Raw genomic sequence first — 19,817 nt, forward strand, 5'->3', positions numbered from 1 at the left:
TCCTGAAAAATTAATTTTGGCTCCTCTGAGCCAAGTTTCATTTAATCATAAAACAAAATTTATGTCTCGACCATATGAAAATCATTAGGGGCAAAAGGATTCTGAGAATATAAACAACGCCATGTGACTTAGACACCCAATTGCACAGCTTGAACCTATCAAGTGGTGAACATATTAAAATACTAAAGAGAACTCTTGCAGTCAGCATTTGGTGTGCAATGAGTAGGGAGAAATCTGTTTGCACAAATCTTCTGACTAACAAAGAGGAGCACCGAAGGAATTCATAACAAAAGACTGACTGTAGATAACTTCTGAGCAGACAATGGGATTAAATCTATTAAACAAGCTATTTCTTGCAAACCTTTTACCCAGTCATTTCTTAATTATACTTTTATATGTCCAACTTTGCTCTTGCAGTTAAGGAAAGAGTAATTCATGTCATAAAAATTGCATAGAAATGTGAACTGTTTACAAATGACATTCCAAATCCTCATCGGGAAATGCTTATTTCTTCACAGTCAAAGGTTCCTAAAGAGCTTTTCTATGGGGAAAGAGACTTCCACTCATTACCTTAAAAACAACACTCTTATCTCCACCGTGGAGTGGATATAGGCTCTGAGCCATATTTTGCAAAGGACAAAGCAAATTCTTTAGCGGAACATCTGCTAGATAAGAGCAGCATTCCTTAGAATAGGTTTTCTGATGAAAGAGATGCTAAAGCCTTGATTCTAAAAGTACTCATATGCTAAAACAACTACTGTCTGTGCTCGTTCTGTTACATGCTTTCAGGAACAATTTCAAACCCCAGCTAGCACCTTAAAAAAAGGAGGTGGTTAATAATACGCTTGGGGGTTACTCAAATCAACTTACACTTTGTGTAGCAAAAGAATGCAGGAACATCAATCTAATTTTCAGGAATGCCTATGTGACCAGCTGATAGGTGGTCTCTGTGCCAATTGTCCGACAGGTTTCTGCAGTCTGTGACTCCAGCTGTTTTGCATGTCCCAAAGTCTGTGCAGTGAGGGAGACGTTTATGTACGTTTGCTCACGCTGCCACACCACCAGGAAGGCCTTGCAGCAATGCACTGTTATTGCGTCATGCAAAAGCAGAATGTGACATTGAGAAAGGAAACATGGCAAAAGGGGCTGAGTGCAAATCTGGCATGTGTTCACAAAAGCCCCTTCCTAACACCAGGGCAGCCTCTGTTGAAGGGACCTTCCAGGACTGGAAGGCTCTGGCTATGGTTGAACCCTGGATTCGTGAAATACTTGGAGGGTCTTGCTGTTTATTCTAGGGAAATCTTAATGATCCAGGTAGGTATCTCTTACTAAACTTTCCGTTCCCATTTTTCACGCTCTGTCTTCCACATCTGTTGCTACAGTTCCAGGTTTCTGATGTCCCTTACTGCTCAGTACAGTGACACCAGAACACCTCTGCATTGTCAAATATTTCTGCATAATGCTTTGAACCAAACTTTGACATGTTTATGGCAAACACCAACTCAGTGACCTTATCTAGGAAAACACCATGCTCTTTCTTGGTTAAGCTTTGGCTCATCTGCATATCCCATGGAGCTGTACCTTTGTCACGTGCTTTCTGTTTGATCATCTTTCTCTTCATTGCACTTGAAGGACATTGCGGTCTGTGTTTTGGGAACTGCCCCAGGTGAAAGAGTCAGGGAGTTGCACTGCAGCTGGAAACAGGAAAGTGGGAACACAGGGTCTGTAGTGAAAGAAGAGGCATTGGGAAAGTTGCTTTTGCTTTTCATCTTCATTCAGTTCCTGTTGGGTGCTGACTACTATGTGGTTTTGATTTTAGTTTCTCAGCTGAAATTCTACAACTTGTAGATCATTGCATCTCATCACAGCCTTATATATGATGATTATGCCCCCACAACTGAGAAGTTCACCCAGCCCACCTCCTTGCTGCACCTGGATTTACCTTCTTGCAGTCTTCTCCAGCTTTGCTTTCAAAGCCATGCAGAAAGTATTTTTATCTTTGTTCTCTTTTCATAAATTGGTTCCTTTGACTTCACACTCTGAAATTCCTATATTCTGTATGTGAATGCCGTAAGAGACTGCCTCCAGCTTGGCCAAGGCACATTAGGTTCGGCTTCTTCCAGTCAGTGCTAACTTGCTCTTGAGTAATTGCCATCATTCAGACTCAATGTTGAACGAGGATCAGGTCAGATCACATTGCAGATCTAGGTCTTTCCTGGACTGACTTTTTTGGACAATAGCACATATTCGTGCCATTCTGTTTTCCCAGAAGTGCCTGAGTACTCACAATATTAAAACCCGGAAGAGTTGAGTTACAAAGTGATTGAATAACTTTCCCACTCTCACAAAAGAAAAATTTGGTTTATGAAGTCCAGTTGTCCTTACATTCTTCATCACAAGCTCTTCTGGAAAATGGAGGAGATAATTTCTTTTGAGACAGTGATGTTTCACAGAGTGAGTGCAGCTCTGCTCTCATGTTAAGAAATTTAAGCTTTTGAAAACCCACTCACTGCCAAAAGACTCTTTTCATTCAAGACTTTTAGCTATGGGTGACTCTCTGTTTAAAGTCTTGTCCAGCTGTGCTTTATAAATATCTTTAACTGATAAATGAATTATTTCCTTCAGTTAAGCTCTCTGTATTGCTATTCCGAGTTAGCAAATGCACAGTTTCGCAGTAGATGTTTTAGTTTGCCAAATCAGTTGTCTTGTGTTTTTATATTTGGTATTTGGACCCTGCATGTTTTTAACTTTCTGGCATGATTTTAACCCAATTTGGTGAAGTATTGTCAATCATTGTTACAAGATATAGGCAACAATACTAGAAAATAAGATCTTGTCATTTTTAATCAAACAAAACAGCTCTGTTCCTGGTCTTGTCTGGCTGTCTAACAGATGGGCTAGTGTCCCATGAGAAGACAGCCACTTCCTTGCATAATAAACAAAGAAGGAGAAGTTGTCTGCAAACCATTAGTGTATTGTAAAGTTAGATGCAATGTCTTGATATTGTCAGAATGGGTTCCTCAAACACATTTCTTTAACATTCTGTCATAAGTCAGATACAAGACACTATTAAATAAAAATTAACACTTTGAAAGGATGCCAACTGTTTAACTGTCTCCAACAAAAAAACACCAGTAAAAATATCCTCCATTTTCTAAATATTGATAACCAACTAATAGACAATAAAGTACCGAGTAGGTTATTTGGTGGAGACAAGATCATTCAGCCCATGTGCCACGTTCCCAGCACATGGTAGAGATTCCCTTCTTCTTTTTCCCTTCTACAAACAAGGGTGTTAGATCTAACACTGTTCCTGCCTGAAGTACAGACTGGCTATTGTGTAGTGGCAGCTTCTGAAAATCCTGGCAGATCATTACATTAGAATTGGTTGGGTTTTTTTTGCGTTTGGTTGTTTTGGGTTTTTATGTGACACCTCAGGAAAATTATAAGACCCACAGAAATCAATGTGTTTTTCTTAAGAAGGGTATGTTTTGCCTTTAGTTCAAAAGACAGCACATTATATGTACATACAAGTTTATGGCTGGTCACTTTTCACAAGAAATGCCACTGAAATAGAAATGAGTGAGAAGTGTTGTCATTTGCAGAGGAAAGAGCTTTTTGTGATGAAACAGATTTTCTACCTTTTAAAAATGGCATTAAATGTGGTGTCCCAATAGTAAACTAGAAATTATTCTTTCTTCTGGTTCTGACAGGAAAAAAAAATGTACAGCTCTCAAACTTTTTCAACCAATTACTTCTGGCAGTTTTGGCACCAAAAAAAAAAAAAAAAAGAGATAGTAAAATTCCAGATGTATAATGCTGTTTAAGCCTGTAGGACATAGAACTGTTGAGCAATATAGTACTTAGTTGCCCTGACAAGCCTTAAGACCTTCCCACTGAAATTCCATTTTTAAGTTAGAGGCATAAATATATCCAGTCATCTGAGAAAAATAGAACACCCAATCTGGATAGATTGAGGTGACAATCCCTTTTTTAATCGATCTTAAAACTAACAAAGATTTAAAGCTAGAAACAAAGCCTTTCATATGTGCATTGCTTAAGACTTTTAAGGAACAATTGTAACCTGAAGGACTGACAAAATTAAAAAAAAACCAAAAAACAAAAAAAAACCAAAAAATAACACCGCAGGCAGTTTTTGTTTGACTTCTGTCATAGTCTTACAGTTTCTGTTTCTAGAAACTTTATAAATAGAGAAAACTTCAGGAGAAGATATACTGAAATTAGTGTGAGCCCCATGCCACAGATTCTTGCTTTCTCTGCTTTAGAGTGACTGAAAAGGGTCTAATTTGTCAAAAATATGCAGAAAATAAGAAAGGGATTTTTCAAAAAGATCAGTCATTTCTTAGCTTTTATTTTCAGAATATGTGAATGAATGTGCACTAAGTCACATATCTCCTAAAGTGTTTTGACTTTTTGGATTGGTAAACGTGTGTATATAGTACTTTTTCCATCTGGTTTCCTCTTCATAGTTCACTGGAAAAATGTAGAATTTTCTTAATTGGTTAGACAGTAGAAAATTCTACATATTGTAAACAGCAAGATATTAGATCATCATAAGCCAGATAGCGTTTATGATATTTATGTTAATTGGTGAATTCAAATGACCCAAATGTGCTATAGGAAACTCAATTTAACCTGGGGTCTTATGATAATTATCAAGAAAGCTTATTTTAAAACATCCTCTAAATAATCTCCCATTTCTGTTGATTTGTCTCTGTCTTTACTTTTTGTTCTTAAGAAATGAAATGAAATCTACTTCTCTACAAAAGCTATGTAAATTGTAAAAGTAATAACACAATACTTATGAATAGCAAGCAATATCACTGGGAACAAGTGTCTTATTTCATTGCTCATTCTTTATCATACAAAAATATAAGTATTTACAAAGGACCTTAGGACAGTTCTGTGGGATATAGAACAGAGCAGGGGGCTTGAAGCAGGGTTTTGATGCTTTGAAGCAGCTTTCCAGTGTATTTTAAACAGTACAAAGAATAGTAACTTTTTCTTAATCCTCTCTTTGAATGAAACAGTGACATTTCAAAGGCTGCAACAGTTTTGAAAACATAATTAAGCTAAGCCCCTTTAACTTTGCATCATACTAATTCTGTGGGATCGTACATAATCAATGGTTAAAGCGAATAACTGGATCAAGATTTGTGCCTCTAGTTTAGCAGGACCTCTGGTTCATACTTTGAATCAAACAAACCCTGAACATTCTTTTCCCTCATTCATTCCTGCTAGGAAGTTTTATGAAAAGCTCAGGCAGCACAATGCACAAGCTCCTTTCAGTAGGGCTTTTTGGGTCCTGGAAAAAGTAGAAGAGAACAAAATTATTCAGGCTGCTCTGTTTGTAATGAAGGTCATGGCACTGCATTTTGTATCTGTTATTTTCCTCAGTAAGTTTGTATGCCTGCTAGGGTAGACTGGGGAAAATAGAGCTAGAATTCATAGATTTGTTCCAATTAGGTCATGAAATAACAGTTTAGTAAGATGAATACCTTTAAAATAATATAATCACAACATTTGTCACATATCAATATGAAGAATAATTCCTTGTATCAGAACATCTTGCAATGCACCCCTTTGCAATGCTCAACAATATGGTTTGAGTCAGTCTTAAGAGCTGATAAATTATACTGCTTAAATGTTTGTTCTGCCTATTGATTTGAATACTAAATTTTCTCCTTTTGTCATTTATTATTTCTAATCTCTTCTGTCAGAGAAAAGTGATGAGCTCCATCATGAAATCAAAAGAGAAACTGGCATTACTGATAATTTGATTAAAATGTGGAATTAAAAGATCTGACTAAAATGATGGAGGAGAAAAGCAAAGAAGGGAAGATAAATCCGAATCAATGAAGGAAACAGCTTTGCAGAAATCTTTACAGTGCAGCCAAAGTCCATGAGAACGATGTGTATTCAATTTATATTGACAAATACAGTTGGAGACCTGGCATGTACAGTGTTCACCAGAGATCTGCTCCATTCCTCAACTTCTGCTGCATCTGTCCTGGCACATTGGGTTGCTCTGCTGACACTCAGTGCCGTAGCTGCTGGTCACAGACTGCAGCCCCGTGTGTTGTTTGAGAATCTGGTTATCAGAAAGCTCTAACAGAAGCAAGAGTTTGGGCTCACTGACTCAATCCCTTGCTGTTTGTGAGTTCTTCATCTACAACCAGGCAGCTGATTGCCTTTGCGGCCCTGCTATTATAGAGAGTTATACCAGAAGCACACTGCTATGATAGTTGCGACTTTTCTTCTAGTTTTCAGTCACACTGGTGGCTGTGCGAGCCTCTTTGCTGTCAATGCTACCTGGAACAATTAAAATAATTGAGGCTCACATTTTACTAAGTTAATAAGCCAAGTTCCCTTGATTTTTTTTTTCTCGTAAGAGAGGCTACCCATTCCTCTTATCATCTGAATAGTCCTTTGTACATTTTCCAGTCTTTTACCTTCCTTGAATGTCAGTGATGAGAATTTATATGCACAGCCTCAGGTGAATTAATACTAGGGCATGGTGCAGTAGTTTCAGTAATTCCCTTTTCTACTTTGCCTGAAGCCTTATGAGGTTGCATTTGCCTTTTTGAGTGCTGTGATCAAATAAAATACTATGCTCATGTTCCTCCTTTGTTGCGTAAATCATGGACTCTGAGCTTGTAAGAGAAATTCTGTTTTTCCCTTGCCGATATAGCATTGCAGTCTACACAGCTGAATTCTGTTAAGATCATTCCTGTGCCATACTCTTGTCTTCCTCAGCATGGGCAGGGCTCCCCCACTAACTTTCATTAGAACACTTCTACTGATTGTTACCAAAGTCATTGATGAAAGTGTTAATACATCCTGCGGCAGACTAATGTTTGGTAGGGTTTTTTTAGGTGCCTGTCTAACAACCTTCCAGTCCTTCAGTTGTCATTTGGTTTGTTGTTTGTATTAAAATGATGGTACTTACATTGGCCTTTTGCATATTAAACTAAGTTCTTTCTTTAGAAATATAACCAATGATTTTCTGATCACCAGATAAATTCCTTCTTCTTGTAGCATCTATTGTGTATCATAACTTTGGTACAGCTCAGGTGTGTTTTATTCTGTTTTCCTTTTATATTGAATGGTCTTTATTCTAACCTTACTACTTCTTCCTAAGTTCTTGTATGTTATTGAGTAACAGCCCAGGATGAGACCTGCAATTCCTCAGATCACTCTTTTCCCATTCTGAAATACAGGGACTACATTTGTTATTCTCTAGTCATGTTGTACCAATGCAGTGGTATGAGATGTTCAGCATTTTTGTATGGACATTTCTTGTGTTTCTTGAGTACATTGAACTTTTCTTTCATTTCTGTACTAGCATTCATACTATTTACCTTTTTGTGTGCTATTGTTCCACGTCACTATAAAATGAGCTGCTCTCGACAGCAAAAACAAGATCTTTGTAAGTAATTTCCCAAATATCATAATTCAAATCTGTGTTTCATTTGGTTTTCAAGGGTTCTGTTAAATATAGACAAGGGGGAAATTTTCATAGTCACAGATAGTATTTAGACATCAAATCTCTCTCTTTCCTCTGCCTTTTGCCTTTAGAAAGTCCTCCCATGGAAGTGTATATGATTTCTGAACTATTGTTTCTCAGGAGGCAGTGAGTAATATAAGGAGCAGATACCTCTGACTTTTTTTTTTTTTTTAACACCTGCCAGCTCGGTAGCACCTCTGGCCTTTTTCTTCAGGGCTTCAATAATTAGAGCTGTGTGAAGTTTCACACGTAGAATGGAATTGGATGATTCTAGCATCTAATGAGGTCAAAGGCTAAATTCCTCTGGTGTGCAACATGCTACCCCAGGCTGAATTACAGCTCTGTAAACCGGAATGGTTAGATCCTCAACTTCAGAATATTAACTTGTTAATTTAATTTTTTTGCAATGGGTAGAAAATCACCACACCATGCAACTGTCAATTTTGTATCACTGCTGACATCTTTTTCCCACACCTTGCAACCTGAATTGCAGGATGTGATTCTGTGCTGTGTTGCAATACCTCTTTGCTTTTCTAATCGCAGGAGGACATGTGAATGATACAAAGCATCACACGGCCTTGACCCAGCAGGCTGATCCACTGCTGACATAAAGCAGTGTAGCTGACTGATTGTGTGTTCTGTGGCTCTGGCCCCAAAAGTGGCAATCACTGCAAGTCGTAACCACTAGTCTATACTGGGATATGTAAGCTGGCATGCTTGATATAAGCAGTATAAACTGGTTATGGCATTGCCTCTGCCATGAGACTTACAAGCTCTGGTCATGCAAACCAGGTTTCTTAGAAGGAAAAGAATGGAAGATAGCTTTGCAGATAAGTAAGCACATGGGTACAAGTTTTAAACAACCTCTGTGTAAAAGTTCACTTTGAGTCAAGTGCCTGAAGAGCCAGATGCCAGTTTGTTGCATGCTAACCAAAGCTGGGCTGCTGATGCTATTTTGTTTGTGATGTATTTAAAGGACTGAAACTTTTTCTTAAGATTTATGTGTCCTTCCAAAAGGCACCCAGCGAACAGGCTAAATGCTTGGCATACTTTCATCCTGGCCTCACAATCTAGCACAGGCTGTGGATAACTGGGTCCGCAGTTAGAAATGCAGCTCTCCTGCTTTAGTTTGGCAGTCGATCACTTCTATCAAGGTACAGTTGCCTTTGGCCAAGCCCCTGGGATCTCTGCAAAGCTTTTCTCAGCCACAAATCATTCCTTCATTCAGCATGTCACTTGACATCTTTGGTATTATAAATTAGTTCAAGAGCATGGACACCCATTTAACCTCCTCATCAAGGGCCCAGTTCTCATGTTTTCTGAAGTTATTTATTTTTGCTTTAGGGGACAATGCAGTTTTACTCTCCTACTGCGCTATCAAGAGAACAAGTCCCTTTGAGCCAAACACCTGCTTTCTTTTAGAAAGAATGATGGGGAAATGCCTTTTTTAAAGCCTCTGTTTATCTACTTTCTTAATTTACAAAAAGTCCCTGATTACTCAGATCCCCAGAGATTTCCTAAAAAAAGTATAGCAGACCAATGTCAAAAAAAAAAAAAAAAAAGGAAAAATAAAGTATTGCCTTTCTCTTGCCACAACAGAGACAAAACCATGGCAATGTGCCCTCAAGGTTACCAGACTCTTGTTCTCTCCTGGAGTGAAAATTCAGTAGTGAGTGATCTCCACTAAGAAAACAATAGGTCAGTTGGTGTCTGTGAGCTCCAGCCTTGGCACTCTTTGCTGGCCAATGCCTGCAAGTTGGAAGCCAGCTGAGACACATTGGGAGCCAGCTGAGACACTTCACCTTACCCCAAGGCTGATGTGGCCCTCAGTGAATATGAGTTTGATGCCATTACCTTACAGGCTCCAGTCTCCTTATCCAGTAATTTTCTCTCAAGTTGCAAACAGAGGTGGCTGTGTTAGGAAGTGCCCAGGATACTCGTGAGTACATTGGCCTGCCCTGATTTAATGCTGCTTTATCATCTTGTATTCTCTGACAAATCTAGAGAAAGGTGTCATAAAGCTTTATACTTAGCTATAATTTTTGCAAGGGCTTAAAAGCCTTAAGCATCTAATTCTCTTATTATTTTTGAGAATCACATCCTCAGTTCTTCTTTTTCCACAGGTTTTTAAGGTGGCAAGTTTTAAACATAACATGACCATGCTGCGTAATGTTGCCACAATTTCTGGCTACACCAGATCCTTCTGTTCCTCTAGCATAAGCAGTGTTTTGCAATGCCACAGGGAAGAGCCAGTATTGACAGTACATCTGAGTCCTTACACAGCACCAGCAATTTTAAATAACAGATCATTTTCTGTGGGCTAGCAGGTAAGGAGCATGAACACTCCAAGCACAGAAGTAACAGACTTGACTGCAATTAAATTTGTTGTGACCTTCAATTACTCTTTTATTGTATCAGTGCCTTAAGAGCTCAGTCACAGACTACAGCTGTATTGTACTGTATGAACACATTGATGAAAAAAATAGGTCTAGCTACCAAATGCTTTAGCCTTGGGTCATCTCGTTTATAGCTTATGATTGTGATCTAAAACATGCAGAATGCTGTAGTCTAATTGTTTCTAGTCCAACTGTCTAAGGCAAGCATAGGATGGAGACATGACTGTACCAGTGACTCCTATGCCTACAGTTGATCCTGAGCACTTCAAGTACAAGTTTGCGCCTGCCCCATTTTGGCCTTGACAGGTGGCCTGTGGCCCATGAGCCACAGCACAGTCCTCCACTGCTGCCCTCATACAGCTTTCAGCACCTTCCGAAAACAGGTCCTCTCTGAGGTCAGGTTATTGCATCTCTTTCTGCTTTTCCCTCTGGGCTGCTGTGTATCCAGCTGTCGGCTGAAATAAGGAAGGCAGCATCACGTTTGGATCAAATCTTTTCCCTCCAACTCAGTCCAGAATTGGGAAAATATCCAGGAGTTACAGGAAGAACAAAATGTATTAAGAAATTACCTTAACTAAAAGTGGTTTTGTCTTGTGTGTTGTTTTTTGTTTCCTCATTTTGTTTTTCTCCACATGGTAATGTATAGATTCAACTCAGAAGTACCTGGTCCCAGTATATGCAAGATTCAGATGCAGGTCTCAGGTCAGGGTAATTCAGAGTAAGGACTGAGGCTTGATTCTTCATGTCATAGTTAAATATCCTAATCTGGAGACTACTGATGGTAGTATTATTCTGTGTTGAAGATGCTATACTTTGTAAAAGAATAACTATTTATTGCATGAGCAAAAGAGGCAGATTGACTCCATAGAGCTGTTTTGGAGTTTAGTGGTGAGAAGAGAAAAGGATTTTCAAAAGGCTGGGTTCAGATCACCCTCTTTCAAGAGGGGCAGGGACCTCTGCCTTTCGATGCCCTGAGCGCTAAGCTTCCTCACTTCCAGCAGTCAGGTGGGGGCAGAGAATGAAATTAAAAAATCAAAATTTTTAATCTAGAATACTTTACAGATACAGTGAAGAGGCAGAAAGTACATTACAAATAATAATGTACTGGCATTTGAATGAAAAATTGTGGAAAGGACAAAAATTCATTACTTACTCATAAATTTTCTAGCTGAGCAGAAATGTGTTTTCAACTTGGTCTCCAATATCACATTATAGTATAGAGTATGTATACAGTAAATTTCATATGTGGTGTATAGTGTGTCTCATCACTATGTGCTTAGACACTACTTCATGGGTAGTAAAGCATACTTAGAAATATTTTCCATAATGGTAACTTTGACATTTTATGTAACTGAAAATATGAAATAGTTCAAGACACAATTGCACACCTAAATGGAAAAGCAACTGCATAAGCAGAATATAATACTAATTATAAACTGTATGCAGTTTTACAGGCACAAAGTTTTTTTACATTTCTAGTAACCAAACATATTTTCTCCCATTTGCACTCCCATTATTCTACTGGGACAGTATCTTGTAGTTTGCGTATCTCCCCTTCATGCAAACAAAACAACCAGGCTTTACAGAGAATTTCAAAATCAGTTGTGTCTGCTGAGGTGAAACTAAATTAAGTGAGGAAACTGTACATAAAAGAACAAGAGCCAGATGCCTTTTATTTGGAAGAAAAACTTACTTGACAAGTAACCCTATGTATTGGAGAGTGACTGCTAGTGCTAAGAAATCTGAAAGTCTGATGAAATATGAAAAAAGCTATATACTTTTCATTTTCCTCTTTATCTCCTTGAAAATGTTAGTTGAAGCTTAACTAAATGTTTCTAGTGAGTATGTGAGGGTAGTCCGGAGGCCAGATCTCAGAAATATTAGGGAAATCCTTTGTCTGTGCTTCTGTTGGCACAGGTAAGCCAGTGCACTAGAGAGGGTTCTTGAGTTTTGAATCCATTTTTGTTCAGGTAACATTTTAATTTGCTCTCCTCTCACTGGATTTGGTAAGGACTTGCCTCAGAATGGCCCAGTACAGATTTATTTTCAAAAATTACTACATTAAGAAAAACAGTAATTGTCAAAGGCAAACACATAATCTCATACACAAAACACACCTTGGGTTTCATTCATTTCTCGCTGACACAAGGTGTAATTTAGTTGTCTAAAATGGAGTCATTCATGATTTACGTCAGAAAAAGGCCCACAAAGGCTATTTTTGACACACATACATACAACTAAATAACATTTACTTTTTTCACATTCACTCCCCAGTGTTGTTGTATACATCCTCGGTGGCATTATTAAGTGGAGCTTTTCAAACAGATGAAGTATGTTACTTGCTGTGGCTAAATTGTAATGAAAGAAGAGATGGCTGTTTGCCAATGAATGGTGTGTAGCTTGTAGAAGCATGTAATTACATAAATCACAAACATATGCAGAAGATGTTTTCTCTTTACATTTAACTGGTGTTGCCTGGAGCTATAGCTGCTTGCAGCTCTATTTAATTACCATAATTATTTTAAATGTGTATATTTGGGCAATCTTTGAGCTTTATGAGAATGTTATTCATACCTTATCAGTAAAAATCTAAAGGGTCCCATTCTTTCCCCAAAGGGGCTGCAGTAACCAGGTTTCTCCAGTTTTCAGGCATAGGGTGACTGTGATGTTTATATTTTTATTTGGAATTACAGGTTTTTCAAAAACCCAAGCCTCTGAAACTAATCAGATCTTGAAATCTCAGTAGACACTATAATTTCCTGGTAGGAAATTAAGCATTGTACATTGTGGAAAGAAAGTACCTGGAGAGGTCCTGATTAGCTTCTTTTACGTCTTAATTTGCTGACTGTGTAAATGTTGTTTGGCCAAACAGATTGACAAGTGTCTAGGAAAGGTATTGACTGTGTTAAAATGGATACTTCCTATGGGAAATGTCAAAAAAAAACCCCAAAAACCAACAAACAAACCCACCTGACAGACTAGCTGGGATTTTCTAGTTAATTTTTTCAAACAGTCAAATGTGTTACAATGGGGCATTTTTTTTTAGTTCTCTTGTGCACTGGTGTAAACCTGTTTCAGATAACAAATGCTAATGGAGTTGCCCCAGAAACACCACAGGATAACACAGGCTCTTAGTTCTTCTCTCATTTATGTCAGTTTTATGTTGACTTCATGCCATTGATATTGGTCAAGTTACTTGTGGCTCAGACCAGTACAAATGAGAAAGGACATGAGTCCTGATATATAGGGTGACTGGCCAATGTAGACACGCCTCAGTTTTCCCTAACTAATGTAAATTGGTGAGTATAGAATTCCTCCACTTGAATACATTGGAGCTGGTAAGACCTTGGGGAATAAGAAATCTGATAGCTAAATAACCTCAAAAGACCAAGCAGTAGGAACCATAAGCAACTGTCACACATAACTGATGAAGAATACTTACAAATACAGATACAGAATCCTTATGCACTGAAAGACCAAGAAAAGCAGGTTTTGTGGGAAAAGGTTAGTATGCTTTTTTAGTTTAACTCTACATTTATGAAAACAGGTTTTTGGACAAATGAGCCCTTCCTATGTTACAATACCAGCTGGTCAAACACCTGAATGCAAAGATAGTGAAGTCACAAAAGTTTCATGTTTCAGTAAAATAAAAAATAGTAATTATTAGAAATGTTAGAAGTCCAATTCTAGAAATAAGTTAAATATAATTAAATACCCAATGGAGATCAGATTGAGCAAACAGTACTTTCACATTACTCAGTGTCTGGGAAATAGGATGATAGTTTGCACCTTGTCTTCTTTGTCAACCACTATAGTTAACCTTGCAAGTGATGCCTCCTCAAAATAGCTCTGGTAAGTCATGAGATAATTTTTTTCAGCTATAATGTGACATGCCAGCTGTAGATCATATGTGCAGTTTTGTGACACAGCTTAGTCTTTTCTTCCACCACCCAAGAGAAAGCATATACAAAGCATTACTGTCAGAGATCAGTTACTACAATCCCTTGTGGAAAAAAAAAATATGCAAGCCTCCAGAGTGCCAGGGAACAATGCACTTTCCACATCAAAGACCGTTTTGTTTAATAACCACAAATTATTTCAGGTAATTTGGCACCAATTTAATTGTGCCCACAAGAATGTCCTCAACAATAACAATAAAAAGAAGTAATAAAAGAACCATCCCTACTACCAAACCTGTCAGGATGAGCCGAAGGCAGAGTTTCCATTCATTAAATTATGATTAGCCTTGCTAATACCTTGTTTATCAAATCCCTGTACTGTGCTGCAGACACACCACAGGGAAACCTATATGTGATGTTTTGAAAAGGAAGCTGATGGAAAGTGATACTTTTCCCACACATTGGAATGACAATAAAATCCTTCAGATGAAGGTGCACACTAAAGAAGTCATTAAAAATGCAGATTATGAAAAGCTGAAATTAAAATCCAGCCAAGACATTGTCAGTTAATGTATTTCATTAAAACAAAGATCATGAGGACAAACACAATATTCACTAACACTGAGGAGCATTTAATCTGGATTTGTAGTTAGATTTTGTTTTTTGTTGTTTTTTTTTTCTTTTTTTTTCATTTCATATATTTCCAAATCACTGTGTGATTGAAAGGCTATGATGGTTACATTAACCTACCATCTCTGTAGTATTGACATATATACAGAGGCTGATATATGCCCTGTCAATAGATTACAAAGCTCTTTGCTGAATAGCAGAAGAATGTGGGAAGGGGAAATCCCCCTAGTTTTGCCTCTGGGAAGAATATATCTTGGTAATTTCAAATAGTGAAACTGAACACAGATGTTTGGAAGATTCATTTTAAAAGCTGATACTGGAGAGCTGATGTGAAATTCTATTAAGTTCAAATGTTTTGTGCTTTCTCCAGCATGATGGAGAAACTTCCTTCTGACCTTCCTGAAATGCATTTACCTGCAGCTGACCAAAGGTAGTGCCATAGAAAGAACAGAGTCCTTTATAGAAAAGCTTTCACATTTCTCCTTATGAAAGCCATGTTTACTATGGCTTTTTTTCACAGTGAGATTTTCCCCTTCCATGGACCAGAGAAGAAACTACAGGCCAAAATTTAACAGAAAGTCCCTGACTGAATATAAGAAAAAAAAAAATAAAACAAATTGAGTCAGGATGATTTTTCCTTGAAATCTGGACATAATGTTTTTGTACCTGACCAAGGATTCCTTAAGATAAAATTAAAATATTCAGTTCCAAGTCAGAAGGACTCCGTGGTCTGTGAAGATTATGAAGAAGGGTTAAAAATAGTAAAAAAGAGAAAGAGAGAGAAAAATAATCATAGACAGAAATGAAAGAGAAAATAAGAGGATATAAAACCAAATAAAAAAGGAGATGGAAGGAGATCTAAAGACAGGAAACAGGAAAATGTGGGAAAGAAACAAGAGATAGTGGTATTTAGTTAACACATATTGCTGCCTTATATCAGAGGGATGTAAACATGGAGCAGTCATGCTAGTTAGGGCTATGGGTTGGAAATAAAGGAGCAATGTTTTCTTTTTATTTATTTTTTTAAACATTGTTTAAGGCTTTTTAGCCAAGCATTAACATAGTGAGGGCCAAGAGAAAATGTTTAAAACACGTAATCTGTGTCTAAAGCTACATGTGAATACTAGTGGCAGCCCCTAGTGAGGAGGTGCCCATCAAGCTCAGCAGGCACACTATGGGCACTGGCGTCCCAAAATCATTCTGCAACTCTGACCTTTGCTTCCAGCACTTGTAGTGTTGACTTTTATTATGGTATGTTTTGCAGAACAAATGGCCAGCCGGGGTTGTCAGGCCTTATGCTGCTTTATATGGCTGCAGAGGGTTATGAACAGTCCTAACACTTCATACTCTGGCTTCGTGGAGGAGACCCATGGCGACTGTGACAAGGTGAGTCAGTCTGAACAAGACAGCAAGCTATAAGACGCAGGCACCTACTCTAAAACACTCTCTTTTCCCTCTATTTTTAATCTCATATTTTCATGTAAGAAGTCTACCATTGATGCGGTCACCACCTCAAGTATTTTCTGTTGGCAGCTTTAATGAGTAACATTTTAAAACGCGAATTGCAAGCTCTTCAGTAAATGTGAGCTGGTGAGCAAATTTCATGCTGAAGGGAAGTGTGTTATAATTAGACGCTTGCCCAGGACTGACGAGGAGAAATGGTGGGGTCCACTGGTGTCAGGTTTTCCTCGCTTAGGTGGAGCAGAGAATTCTTCACAGAGCCACAGGAGTCACACCTGCAGCCTAAGAAAGGGCCAAATCACGGACCCATTTTGCCGAGGATTAGTTACCTGTGACTTTCAAGTGGCAGTGGCCGGGAGAAGGGTAGTTTTTATAGGTCTAAACTGAAAGATCAGCTTTTATCATCCATCAGGTTTGAAAGCCTTTACCAATTATTTTTTGTTGTTTTTATTCTTCAGGAGGGCTCAGAAGACCTGGGCTCATGGGTCACTGGTTCCAGGCTACGGCAGCCAGGGAAAGCATCAACAGCAGCACCACAAAGCTCAGTCCTTGTAATGGTAGGTGAAGTTTCCCAATCAGTAGAGGGGAAATCCATACAAGACTGAAACCTTTTCTTTCTTGGGCCAAGAGGAAGTCTCCATCCACAGGAATGGAATATTTCTAACGTGTAACCCAAACATAATACAGGTGTGAAGGCTAAACACGGGAAACACCTACCACAGCTCCAACAGCCAAAGCAAACACAAGAGAGCTCAGTAGCTATGGCTTCAAATAGCTTGTTCCTCAGTTCTTTTCATATTTCACTGACATTCTCACAGACACTGGCCCATGTACATAGCAAACCTCAAATGGGTTTTAAAACTAACCTAAAAAAGAAAAACAAAATTCTTATGGATCAGAGGTAGTTAACTAGCCCTGGATTCTGTACTACCTTAACATGTTTTTTCTTTCCTTGTTTGCTTTTTTTGTTTGTTTGGTTTGGTTTGTTTGTGTTTGGTTTGTTTCGTTTTTTGCTTGTTTGTTAGGTTGTTTGGGTTTTTTTCCTGTGTTTGTTTGATTTAGGAAGTGGACCTGTTTTTTTTTTCCACCCTTTCCTACTCTTTTGTCTAAGTTTTTCAAACTACCAAACAAAAAGTCAGATCATCAGTTTTGTTTTACTCGATTTTATAAACCACTGAGAAAAGCTATTAATTTTTGTTTGTCTTCTCATTTTAATGGTAAAACTGAAAACAACCAGAATAAAAGTGGGCAATGATGTGATTTTTCCAGCAACATCATAATCATCAGGGAGAGTACTAGACTGCTTCTTGATTAAATATGTCAAATTTGCTGTAATTCATTATTTTCTGAGAAAATCTTGACAACAAATGGATTCTCTCTTTACTATTCTCTCAACATTTCTATCAACATCCTCTTTACTACATTTATATCTAGAAAAAAGAAGTTGAAGTTAGGGTTACTACATTAATCTAGAACAGTAGAAAGATAATGCTTGTGGATCTGTCTATGCACTTGAACAAGAAACTGAAGTGAGATCTACTTGGCAGCCATGTATAAACCATGTAAAATCTATCCATGTGCTGTCACCAATAACTGAATGCATTCAGAAGAAAAAAAGTAGTTTCTCACAGAAAAGCTGACAGTGCAGCATCAAACCACTATCTTCTGTCCCTACCTGTTCATATCTGCAGACACTCGCATGGATATAGCTTGTTGCTTACATGTATTATTAGAGCCCCTGGCTACATTGCATCCAGTTTGCCTAAAAATTATTTCTCAAATATAATTCAGATACTGGGTACCTTATTTTTTGCATTCCCCATTTAACTCCAAGTTGCAATATCACTGAGCACACAAGCCTCTCAAAAGAAGTCATCATGAGGTAAACCTCATTAAATTTATTTCACTAATGAAAATGACACCCATATTGCACTTGGGTGCATGTTTGGAAGTAGGAAGTTTTCTTCAACTTTATTTTACTTGGCTGAACTAAAAGTAACCATGCAGATTCCCCTAACTTCAAACTCTGTATGGAGCTGTAAAAATCATGGTTTGCTTTAAAAGATCCTTGCTCTCAACCACAAACTTTGCTTTGCTGAGTACTGGCATCTCAAACCAGCAAGGACTGAGCTCTATGGGGCTGATCCAGAAAAGCATTCATGTAAATGTTTGATTACAGGTCCCGTTGAAAGCCAGTGCCTGAAAATATACAGCTGATCACACATTCAACTGCTTTATTGGATCAAGAGCAGGGCACGAGGTCTTGGAGATGGACATGTCCATGCTGTGCTGACAAACATCTGCACCTGGCAATGAGGCCAACTTTTCTTACAGGCTCCATGCTCTGCTTGGCTATTTTAGGACAGGTTAGGGACCAGTACTTGGAGGGGGACAGTTATTATGTGGATAAAGGTCAGAAGTTCGCCTGCTTGCTTAAACTGGCAAAATCTGGTTTTAATCCATGAAAACACACCAAAACACTCTTCTTGGAGAGAAAGGTATGTTGTATTTTTCCTGACCGCTGCTTTCCCCAGTGGCAAGTTTCTCATTTAAAATTATATCCACAGCTTTGTTTATGAGACTTTGCAGAAGGATTTGCATGGGTTAGCGAAGAGAGGGAAATACTCCCATACACAGAAACACAGAGCCCATTAAAGCACATGCGGCTCTGGTGGTTCCCCTCCCCAGCTGCTACTAAGTTTATTTGCAGGCTGCAGCCTGGAAAAGGGGCTGCAGCCCATCTGCACCCCGTATGTGGGAACTCATATCCAACATAGCTGCAGGAGTGTGGGTCCAGTAGACCCTCCCCTAACATCCCCCCAGATCCCCCTCCACGCTGACCTAATTGGAGCCAGAGCAGAGGCCACCGAGTGCTGCAGTTTCATGGTGTGGGGGGGTTGGGGGCTCAGCTACACTGCTGATTCTTTGAGGTCCCCCACCATTCCCCTCTTCCCTGGCATAACCGTGGGGTTAAACAGCATAGCAAACCTTGTGTGGGGCCCTCTGCATGGGGTGAGCTTCACCCCTAGAGCAGACCCAGCCTCACGCTGCACGGGGCAGGAGCAGGAGATCAAAGAGGCAATGCTGTGTCGCTGCACCGCATCTTCTGGGTCTGAGTTTCTTCCCTCTCAAGCTGCAAAGCTGACACTGGCTGTGTGATGGCGTGGGCATTGGGGGGATGTTGTGAGCAAGCATCTGGGGAGGAAAAATCAAAGGGCAATACAGAAACTGACACAGGGAAAGGAGATGGTGTTGCTTAAATTATGTCTCACTATATTGTGTTTTGCACAGGAGGAAAAAGTTTCTTTTTATATTTTGGGCCTGTCTGGAAGATGTTAGGAAGGGTTGTCTGAAGTGTTGTCTTAGAGTGGTGAGGGAAAAGGCATCTTGTGTTTTAAGCCTTTGTTAAAGGGAAAGGGACAAGCACTGAGGGTAGGAAAAAGGAGAGAGGAACATTAGCAAACAACTGCATTCAAGAGCATTTGCAAAGGGGTTTGCTCTGAGTGCAAAGGTTTAGAGGCTTTCTTAGAAAGATATGAGAATAAGCATTTTAAGAGGCAGTAATTCTGTGGCATAAGTGAATAATTAAACTAACGAAGGAAAACACTTTAAAACAAATGATTGTACAGGAAGTTATTGCAGGGCAAATGTCAGCAGGCAACCTTCAAAAGGTTTTAGACATTTTAGCAGTTTTATAAGTATCCACTTTCATGTGTATTTATCTGTGTTTCAGCTGAGTATCTGGCTCCCAAGGCCAGCTCTGCCCAAAAGGCGGAGTCACATTTAAAGTAAGCAGTGACCTCTTGATCAAAAATCATGAAGTCACATGCTCAAGAAAAAGAGAGAGTGATGGTAACACTTTATGGCTTTAAGCTTCAGGCTTGTTTTAACACCAACTTCCTT

At 38.8% G+C, this 19,817-nt stretch overlaps 1 long non-coding RNA gene across 1 annotated transcript in view; it reads left to right on the forward strand.

The window, feature by feature from the left end:
• The window catches only part of LOC309438365, a 33,876-nt gene extending 18,046 nt beyond the window's left edge, over positions 1-15,830 (forward strand). The window contains exon 4 of the long non-coding RNA XR_014183776.1: positions 15,718-15,830. This is a non-coding gene — a long non-coding RNA (uncharacterized lncRNA). The remainder of the gene's footprint in view (positions 1-15,717) is intronic.
• The last annotated feature ends 3,987 nt before the right edge of the window (positions 15,831-19,817 follow it).

This window comes from Streptopelia decaocto (genome assembly GCF_964273445.1).
Source record: "Streptopelia decaocto genome assembly, chromosome: 3".
Classification (NCBI taxonomy): domain Eukaryota; kingdom Metazoa; phylum Chordata; class Aves; order Columbiformes; family Columbidae; genus Streptopelia; species Streptopelia decaocto.